The 11,148-nt window shown below is 39.5% G+C and overlaps 2 pseudogenes; both read left to right on the forward strand.

Moving 5' to 3' along the window:
- The first annotated feature begins 953 nt into the window (after nt 1-953).
- LOC101355446 (peptidyl-prolyl cis-trans isomerase CWC27 homolog) lies at nt 954-2,353 on the forward strand (annotated as a pseudogene).
- Nucleotides 2,354-2,810: 457 nt separating this feature from the next.
- On the forward strand, nt 2,811-10,741 carry LOC101355705 (sterile alpha motif domain-containing protein 9-like; annotated as a pseudogene).
- Nucleotides 10,742-11,148: the final 407 nt, after the last annotated feature.

Genomic DNA, 11,148 nt, shown 5'->3' on the forward strand with positions numbered 1-11,148 from the left:
GCACCTCCAGTGTTACATTCGTTTGTTAAAACATCTCTATTGGTATTCCATCTATTCCTGGAGACTTGTTTTTTGCCAATGACTCCAGTGCAGCTTGGATTTCTTCCTTCAGTACCTTAGGTTCCTGATCATATGCTACCTCCTGAAATGCCTGAACGTGGACCAATTCTTTTCGGTATAGTGACTGTGTATTTCTTCCGTCTTCTTTTGATGCTTCCTGCGTGGTTTATTTTCCCAGTAGAATCTTTCCCCACATGTCTGTCAAAATGTCACACTAGTCTTCCCCTCCCGGTCCCAGGGGCCCTGCGGCCAGTCTTTGCCTGCGACTGCCATGGCGCTGGCAAGAGGGGTCGCTGGAGCCCTTGGCTCTCAAGGGCGCACTCGCTTCCCACTGGCCGAGGACAACGCACAGCCAAGGCAGCCTCTTCCTCCCACCTGCATGGAGAAACCTCCACTAGTTACTCTGGGAAGGCCCTGTAACCTCTGGCTATAGTAGAACCAAGTAGCTGTCGATGCAGTTTCCATGCGAGCCATATTGCAGAACACATGTGGCCCGAACCATTACTGCCAGCTTCGAGGGATGAGTGTGACCTGCATTCTCCTGTAGTGAAAGTCAACACCAACAAGATTTTTATATAGTTCCTTTAAATATTTTGGTACAAATTACATTTAACTAAGCAGGTTAAGACTCTTTTCTCATTCCCTGGAGGACACTGGAAACCCCTTCTCAGGGTTAGCGGTGCTGGAGTCCCGGAGCAACATGGCAGTGTCCGTGAGGTGCTAACTTTGGGAAAAAGTAGTGTTTGGTGTTGCTGTCTTGCAGAACATCAACTGACTGGAGCTTTCCGCGACCACCCAACTTAAGGAAGCGTGCACTGATAGGCAGACAGCTCTAGTGACCAGCCGTCAGTTTTCCTCCCTAATAATGAGCAGAGTCCTAAGCACCAACCAGGATGTGCAACATCTACATCCAGGAGCCTCCCACAAACGGGAAGGTTTTATGGAAAACTACAGCTGGAGATATTGACGTAGAGTTATGGTCAAAAGAAGCGCCTAAACCTTGCGGAAATTTTATTCAGCTTTGTTTGGAAGCTTATTAAGACAACAGTATTTTTCATAGAGTTATACCTGGTTTTATAGTCCAAGGGGGAGATCCTGCTGGCACAGGGACTCGTGGAGATTCTATCTATGGGGCCCCATTCAAGGATGAATTTCACTCACCGTTGCATTTTAATCCAAGAGGACAGGTCCCCATGGCAAATGCTGGTCCTCATGATAATGGCAGTCAGTTTTTCTTTACACTGGGTGAGCGGATGAACAATAAGCACACCGTCTTTGGAAAGGTGACAGGGGATACAGCATATAACATGCTACGACCGACAGAAGTCAACACTGATGATAAAGAAAGACCACGTAATCCACACAAAAGAAAAGTTGTGAAGTTTTGTTTAATCCTTTTGATGACATCGTTCCAAGAGAAATTAAAAAGCCGAAAAAAGAGAAACCAAAGGAAGAAGTAAAGAAATCGTACCCAAAGGCACAAAAAATTTTAGTTTACTTTCATCTGGAGAGGCAGCTGAGGAAGAAGGGGAGGAAGTAAATCGACTTAGTCAGGAGCATGAAGGGAAAAAACAAAAGTAGTCATGACTGCCTTTAGGATGATCCACATCTCAGTTCTGTCCCAGCTGTTGAAAGTGAAAAAGATACAGCAGGAGATTCAGATGATGATGGAGAAGATCCAAGTGCAGAGCATGGTGACTATATTGATGGTGATGAGAAGAACCTGATAAGAGAAAGAATTGCCAAAAGGTTAAAAAAGGACGCAAGTGTAAATGTTAAACCGGCTGGTGAGGGAGAAGTGGAGAAGACATCAGTGTGCAGCAGTGAACAGCTCTGGAAAGAAGCAAGACAATTAAAGAGGGAACTCTTAGCAGCAAAAAAAAAAAAATGCAGCAAAACAGGCAGGAAAAAGAAGTGAAGAGGAAGAAGCTGCTCCAGATGGTGCTGTTGCAGAATACAGAAATGAAAAACAGAAACAGGAGCTTTCAGGAAACAGCAGGCAAAAAAGAGAACTTCCCGGGAAGAACAGACCCTTGCACTGCTGAATCGGTTTAAATCTAAACTCACTCAAGCAATTGCTGAAACTCCTGAAAACGACATTTCTGAAACAGAAGTAGAAGATGATGAAGGATGGATGTCACATGTACTTCAGTTTGAGGACAAAAGCAGAAAAGATGCAAGCATGCAAGACTCAGACACGTTTGAAATCTATGATCCTCGGAATCCAGTGAATAAAAGAAGAGAAGAAAGCAAAAAGCTCACGAGGGAGAAAAAAGAAGATAAAATGAGATGAATGATAATCAGAACTAGCTGGAAATGTGCTTGCAATAAATGGCCTTATAACAGCCATTGTTCCCCATAGCATCACTTAAGGGTATGAAAAGAAGTATTTTTGAAACTGTTCTCTGGTTTTAAAAAACAATTATCTTGTTTTGTAAATTGTGGAATGACATAAGCAAATGCTTTTGGTTACTGGTTCATGCTCTTTTTTTCCTAATTGACCTTTTCTACTGCTAAATCCAAAATAAAATCACTTTGCTTAAAAAAAAAAAAAAAAGTCACATAGTAACTTTTTGTCATTGTTCAGCTGAATTACCTGAGAAGTCTTACAAAATGCAGGGGAGGAAAAGGGATGTATTTATCTATTGGCTCTCAGCCCCCATCTGACAAGTCTTGTCCCCCAGATGTTAACTCCCTTCTACTTCCAGATTACTTGACATCAATGTCCAGCAGATTCCTGAGAGCATCCCATGCCTCCAAGTTTGAGCAAAGTCCTGGGGCAGAAAGTGAGAGGTAGCTAGTATGGGCAGGAATTGAGATACTGTCAGGTTATGCCAGTGTAAAGCTGGGCTCAGCAGCCATGGTTGGAATGAAAAGATGAGGCAGAGAGGATTTGAAATGGCACACAAGAGATAGCAATCCACCAGCCAATATAAGAAAAAGGAATATGGTAAATATAAGGTTCAAATCAGATCAGGTTTCAGATACCACAATAAATGGTGACACAACTCCTACGACAGAGGGTTTCAGGAGGGTTTTACTTAATTCAACCTATTTTTCTTTTAGACAAAAACATCTAACAGTGACAAAGAAGGACTGGAAGTAAAGGGATTAGTCAAAACATACAAAAGATGAAAAGAAGTTGTGGCAAACAATGGTACATAATGATTTTTAAAATATGTACCCTAGTGGATTATAAATCAAGTGTATGTTTAGGGTGAAGTGATAATTCCTAGAAATAAATTTCCTTAACACTTCCTTGAAAGATCAAGGAGAAAGACAACACATAGGAGATCTGAATAATGATTTACTAGCTCAATACGGTAGAAACACAGAGCTTCACAATTTACGAAGAGAAGATATATTCTCATCTCTGCATAAAATGATTGTGGCCCTTGAATGTGAACATTTGAACATTACTTTGCCAGAACATTACAGAGCCAGTGGCCACTGGAATTAAGTTGGATGGCAATCTGTTGGATTCTCTTCTGCAGGTTTTTTTATCTTTGCTTCTGCTGATACAAGTCTGAAGTCCTTCCATTCTGAATCTCATAGCCAACACTGGTTTTGCCCCTTGAGGTCAGCCTTGCTTTGGACTGGATTATATTGACCTGCTGCATCTTCAACAGGCCCCAGCACCTCCCTAGCTTTCTCTCAGCATGGCTATGAGAGACTGTGCTAATGGAGCTTGGATGCCTTTGGTTTTAGTTCACCTTGAGATCATCTGATGTCCTAGAAATAGGATATCCAGATTGGGGGTAACAGGGACTTCCTCCACTAAACTGAGGAAAATAGAGTCATTACCTCACATTCCCCAGTTGTAGGAAGAATTGACTGAATATTTTCCTAGCAGTAGTGAGCTAAATTCCCATAGGAGAAACAGGTTCCAAAAACCAGATTCTCCTCCCTACACAATGCTGGAAATAACGTTGGCTATGCAAACACTGGAATGTAGAAGAGGGTGAGAATTTCTACTGGGAAAAGAACTTTGAGATAATCCCCTAGACCAACTCCAAATAATCTTGGAAGGAGACTAGTGCTTTGTTGAGTTCGTCTCACCTCCAAGTAAGACCTATCCCCAGTGGCAGCTGGAATTTGTTAAGGTGGAAGCCACTTGATGATGGTTTTGCTGGCAAAGGAATCCATAGCAAGCAATGGTTTTCCTGAGATCTGACCTGTGCAAGAAGGGAACATTTTACACCCTGTATTCTCAGCACTATTTATTAGTGTCATTCAGTTTAGGTGACAGCACTGTCATATAGCCTAAATGCAGTTCATCTCCTAAAACTAAATTCCTTGATTTTATTGGCTTATAAAACTTAACTACACCACAAAAGTTTTCCAAAAAACTAGTTTAATAATCCTGCTTCCAGTGGAATCAACTGTTTCATTTGGTTCCCTTCACCATCCCCCCGCCACTCCTCACAACACACACACACACCTCACCACTGCCACTGGAGAGTTTTATTTCGTGTTTTAGGCAAGTGTGTCTAATAAATATCATGGTTTGTTCAGTAGGGCCAATCTACTATTACTGCAATGCATACTTCATCATGGTTTTGCCTATTTTTCCAACCCTACCCCCTCCATTTAGGAGAGATTTCAAAGCGAGTTAAAGCATTGTCTGTTTATAGTTACCACAGCCTCTAAAAAGCAATTTGGTCATTTACGTGACCAATGAGGCTTGAAAGGTCCAGCTGAACTCTATGTACAGATGACCCTCATATGGCTTTCATTAAGCATAAGATTACCCCAACTTTATTTTACCTAAACTAGCTCCTTATCTCAGAGCTCAGACATTGCCCCATAAGACTGCCATCTATACTTACTTGTAAATTAGTCACTACCCTTGAGCATATATGTCCACTGCATTATACCTGTCCTTATGTATGATTGAGATTAATCCTGAGAAGTTTTGCAGACACTGCCACCATAGTTTCAGTGTGCAGAAACTGTTAAATGTGAAATTTTTCTTCCTAAGCAAAAATATGGCAGTAAAAAATACCATGTGTCCAAGGTTTTGGTAGGTATTCTGGTCCAAGATCTTACTTTTTAAGAACTTCCTTTTTTAAACCTTCAGAGAAGATATGATAGGAAGCAAATTTGAAAACCTACATTGCAGGTTGCTAACCAGTCTTTGTCATGCCACTATCTAATCCTTTATCTATTTGATAGCAACGCTTCCTTTACAATAAAAAATAAAACATACGGGGATAGTTTCTGGCCTCGTGTTTTAAAATAAGAGTAGATCAGTAGACAGATTACAAAATTATAAGTGAAAAGTGCATGAGTAGACTAGCCACACAAAAGTACCAATGGTCTGTCATCTTGTTTACTATTCTAGTAGGAGCAATAAGTCAAGAAATAAAAGATATAAAATTTTGAGTCAGTCAGCTGGCTTCCAAAGCTTCAGAGCCAGCTGGAACTCAAAGTAAGGTCTCTCTTCAGAGTCCATCTTCCACATGTCACTTAGCGTTCTGGTTTCTTCTGTTCTGATGCCCAGTAATTGATCTTGGACTCATGGCTAAAATCTTTTTGGTTTTGGCTGAGTTGGATGATCCAAATATTAGCCTTCTTCCTCAACTCCTTCAAGGTGCTACTGCATGGTTAAGCCCCACCCTTTAGTCACAAGTCATCCCCTTATACCTCAGTGCTCAGTATCTCCTTGGCTTATGTATCCCAAGAGGCCCCAGGGAACTCCATAAATCCAGAGGACTCAGTACCCACCTGCCATGGAAGGGGTGGGTATTATCAGCCGTCTACAATAGGACTTCCATATATCATTTTGAAAAAAAAAAAATTGTTCTACTCAATGTCCCACTGGAACTGGACCTGGGTTTGTTATGGGAGAACCAAACCAATAGATCAACCACCAGATCCATCAAAGACACTGGAGTCTGTATTAACATGCCTCGCCTCCTTGGAAGAGATCAGAACTGGTCTGAAGATGCTTTTTGGGAAAGTCCATCTGAATCCATCTAGGATAAATTTGCTCATAGAGCCATGGGCGACATAACAAGAAGTGTATTTGGGAGCCAAGGTTTGTGGAAATCCTACTGCAGAACAATACACCATTTAACAGATTTGTCATTGAAGTAGGTGTTATTCCAAGACAATCTGTATGTAAAGCAAAGTATTTCTACATTCAGATGCAAAATTGTAACAGTGAAACATGGAGACAAAACAAAGATCATTCACTGTGAGAGAAGGGGATAGCTCCAAGGATATGCTAGCCAATGTCCAACAAAAGGATGCAGATTGCAAAGCATTTGTACTAAATTTAAAGTCACTGGCAGCATTGAAAAAAGAGGCAGAACAAGAATGTGGAGGTAAAGCAAATGAGAGTGAAAGACTAAAGGTGGTTAAGCTTCTCACAGGAAACCCAGACTCACTGGATAATGCATACTGTGACTGGTACATTCTTGTAACAAATGTCATCCAAACCAAACAAAGCATTTAAGGTTTTCTAAAGGAAATTAAATGGTTTGCTGTGTTGGAATTTTATCCTGAATTTGTGAGCAATGGTATGGTCAAAGCTTACAAAGAAAGTCAAGTAGCAAACCTTCACTTTCTAAAATCACTTTCCAACCTTCACTCTTGCAAAGTTGATGAAAAGACAACTACCATTAGAGGGATAATAACTACTCTGAAACTTTACCTGTAGCCCAGATGGATCTTCTGCAACGGCAGATCAGACCTGAAAAATGAAACATGTAAACCTCTAGAACCACATTTATGGCAGAGAGAAAGATCTTCTGAAGTCATGAAACTGATTTCTCACAGATGAAAATAAAATGACAAGAGGTACATTTTTAGTGGTGTTTCTATTACTTTCTTCAGTGGAAAGTCCAGTAGGTCCACTCACTGATACTTCTGTACTTTGTACAAAAATCTCAAAGGAATAACAAATATTTTGTGTATCTGTGTAAACACTCAGATATATCAGCTATACAAAGATCTACTACAAACAACATTGACAAGGGCATATGAATTAACAAACCATAGTATTTCCACTTTAAATTTAGAACAAATGGTACTATCGTTAAACTAAAATCAGCAATACAATCATCAAAGATTTGCCCTTCTGTGGATCTTCTGTTATCCTAGGGAAAAAGGAGAGGCTATCTTGACTGCACTGGAAATCCTCTGAAAACGAGTGTAGAGGCACAGACCTAATGAATCTAAATTCCTAGAATTTAGGAAATCAAAAGAACACTTTCACAGAGGTGGGAAACTATCCTGGTGGAACTCCTACTTTCCTTCTGAATACTATTATTCAGTATTTGTCAAAAGGGACAGATATGAAAACCTTAAAAGAGATGGTACAGTGCTTGGCAGAGTCTTCTAAACTAATATTTGCAAAAATCATCAATTTTTATCATTGCCCAGAACCTAAAGAAAAACTTCAGATGTGTTATGTTTAAAAAAAAAAGGAACTAATTTTGCAGAAATTGGAAAACAACTGACCAATCTCATCACCTGTGAGGTGATCAGCCATCAGGATTTCATTCTAATATTTCTCCTTGTGGATGACTTTGAAGAAAAGGAAAACATCTACATTCTATAGAATTCCATCCATTCTAGTTTAGTAGAGAAGGGTTTTTGATATTAAAAGAAATTGGTAATTATCTAAAAGTGCAAAATTAGCAGACAGTATTGAGCGGACTGCGTTGGTGAAAAACAAGGCTCCAGGAATTGACTCAATACCAATTGAGATGTTTCAACAAACAGATGCAACACTGGAAGTACTCTATGCTAAGAAATTTGGAAGACAACTACTTGGCCAACTGACTGGAAAAGATCCATATTTGTGTCCGTTCCAAAGAAAGGTGATCCAAGAAAATGCAGAAAGTATCAAACAATATCATTAATATCTGTCTCGGAAGAAGTATAGCCAGAATGCTCCTTAGAAACAAGGATAGAGAGACTTCATCTCAAGTACTTTGGACATGTTATCAGGAAGGACTTGTCCCTGGAGAAGAACATCATGCTTGGTAGAGGGTCAGCGAAAAAGAGGAAGACCCTCAATGAGGCGGACTGACATAGTGGCTGCAACAGTTGGTTCAAATATAGCAACAATTTTGAGGATGGTGAAGGACCGGGCAATGTTTCGTTCTGTTGTACATAGGGTTGATATAATTGGAACTGACTTGATGGCACCTAACAAGAACAACATCATTAACAGCACATGCAAGTAAAAACTTTGCTGAAGAAAAATCAAGAATGGTTGCAGCAATACCTCGACAGGGAACTGCCAGAAATTCAAGGCATTTCCGAAGACGACATGGAATGAAGGATATCATTGCCGATGTCAGATGGATCTTGGCTGACAGCAGAGAATACCAGAAAGATGTTTACCTGTGTTTTATTGACTATGCAAAGGCATTCAACCGTGTGGATCATAATAAATGATAGATAACGTTGTGAAGGATGGAAATACCAGAACACTTAATTGTGCTCATGCAAAACCTGTACATAGACCAAGAGGCGGCTGTTCCAACAGAACAAGGGGATACTGTGTGGTTTAAAATCGGAAAAGGTGTCATAGGGTTGTATCCTTTCACCGTACTTACTCAATCTGTATGCTGAGCAAATAATCTGAGAAGCTGGACTATATGAAGAAGAATGAGGCATCAGGATTGAAGGAAGACTCATTAACAACCTGTGATATGCAGATGACACAACCTTACTTGCAGAAAGTGAAGACGACTTGAAGCACTCAATGATGAAGATCAAAGACCACGGCTTTCAGTACGGATTACACCTCAACATAAAGAAAACAAAAATCCTTACAACCAGATCAATAAGCAGCATCATGATAAATGGAGAAAAGATTGAAGTTGTCAAGGATTACATTTTACTTTGGATCAACAATCAACACCCATGGAAACAGCAGTCAAGAAGTCACACGATGTATTGCATTGAGTAAATCTGCTGCAAAAGGTCTCTTTAAAGTGTTAAAAAAGCAAAGCTATCACCTTGAGAACTAAGGTGTGCCTGACCCAAGCCATTATATTTTCAACTGCCTCATAGGTATGTGAAAGTTGGACAATGAATAAGGGAGACCAAACAAGAATTAATTGATGCATTTGAATTATGGTATTGGTGAAGAATATTGCATATGCCATGGACTTCCAGAAGGATAAACAAATCTGTCTTGGAAGAAGTACAGCCAGAATGCTCCTTAGAAGAGAGGTCAGCGAGAATTTGTCTCATTTACTTTGGACATGTTATAAGGAGGGACCAGTCCCTGGAGAAGAACAGAACATCATGCTTGGTTAAGTAGAGAGTCAGCAAAAAAGAGGAAGGCCTTCAACAAGATGGATTGACACAGTGGTTGCAACAATGGGCTCAAACATCGCAATGATTGTGAGGATGGCTCAGGACAGGGCAGAGTTTTGTTCTGTTGTACATAGGGTCGCTATGAGTCAGAACCAACTCAACAGCACCTAACAACAACATTGCACTAAAATACCAACTTTCTCACAAGAAACAAAACTTTTGGGGCTGAACAGAAAAAAATTAAAAAGCAGCACAAGAACTGAACAGTTTTATTCAGTCATGATCATGAAATTTTTATGAAATGTATATCAAAAATATAATCTGGAATGTTGTGAAAAGACTAGATGTTGACAGCAAAGAAACACAACTAATATCTTCCCTGGCAATACTCAACTCTTACGCTACTGTTTCTACAATTTCAATATGACAGTGTGAAATAATTTTTGGGACTAGTATATACCAGGTCACCCTGGAAACTTGACACCCTAGAACACAAGATAGGAAGCTATTCTATACTTCTAATAGAAACGGAAGTTGTGGAATATGGCAGATACTCATGTGTGTGCATCATTCATTCTCCGATTGTCATTTTCTGTCTAAAAGAACTGGAAAAAAGCTACTACTTGGATAAAAGTCAAATTGCACTGAGGATATTACAGGAAAAAATATTCTATATTTCTGAGATGGAAAGACAAATTTCTGCATGATGTGCAACACTTCTGCTCACCAAACAGTGCAAGGAGTATGGTGATGAAATAGACACTTTGTTTACCCCATTAATCAAAGCTTTACAGAACAAAGAAATTGATAATGTCTTGATTTCAGGACATATTTGATTCCCACAAAATGCATTTATTTGTAAGGTATTTCTACATTAAAAAGAAGAACTTTAACACAGCTCTGGACTGGGCAAATCAGGCCAAAAGGATAGCAACTAAAAATTCCTATATTTCACATACACTTGGTCAAGTCTACAGAAGTAAAATAAAACGAAAATACAATGTTTAGGGACATTACTATTAGTAATCTAATACATTTCATAGAAGAAGCTCAAAATGCCTCAAGAGCTTTCAAAAAGTCCCAACTTCAAATTGATAGTAAAGACTATGAAACAAGCCTGGTTACTGCAGAGTCCCAAAGAAAATATGACATGTATAATACAGCTGATTTCTTGGGTGAAATAGAAGTCAGTCTTTACACTCTCAGATTCTTCAGCTCACTCTCTTTTTCCACAAAGAGGATGAATTAGTTTTTAAAAAAAGATGGTATAATTTTTATCAGGAATGGGGAATATTCCTGTGGATCCAGAAAATGAACATCATTTGGCTCTTAGGAATTTCAGATCCTACCTACAAAATTTACAGTCAGATTTGAAAAAGTGCTTTGGCTTTTTTGTTGATTATATGGTTCTTCTGAAATCAAGGAATACACAAGGAGAAATGGTGGGGAAGTCATGTTAAGCTAGAAAGTCCGTCATTGTTTCAGGAAATATATGGAACTTTCCTGCCATTTGGATTATAAAGCAAAGAGTTACTCCAAGAGAAGTACCCCTGGTGGCACAGTGGTTAAGAGCTTAGCTGCTAACCATAAAGATTGGCAGTTCAAATCTACCAGCTGCTCCTTGGAAACCCTATGAAGCAGTTCTACTCTGTCCTATAGGGTCACTAAGAGGAGAACTGCAGGAAAAGTCTAGAAGCTTTGAGAACAGATAGGTTGTCTGGACTCCTGGAATATCTTAATCCAAACCACAAAGATACTGCAAACGTAAAGTAAAATACAGTGAAAAAAATACACCTTCCTAACCCT

This window comes from Trichechus manatus, unplaced genomic scaffold (assembly GCF_000243295.1).
Source record: "Trichechus manatus latirostris isolate Lorelei unplaced genomic scaffold, TriManLat1.0 scaffold00065, whole genome shotgun sequence".
NCBI classification, from domain to species: Eukaryota; Metazoa; Chordata; class Mammalia; order Sirenia; family Trichechidae; genus Trichechus; species Trichechus manatus.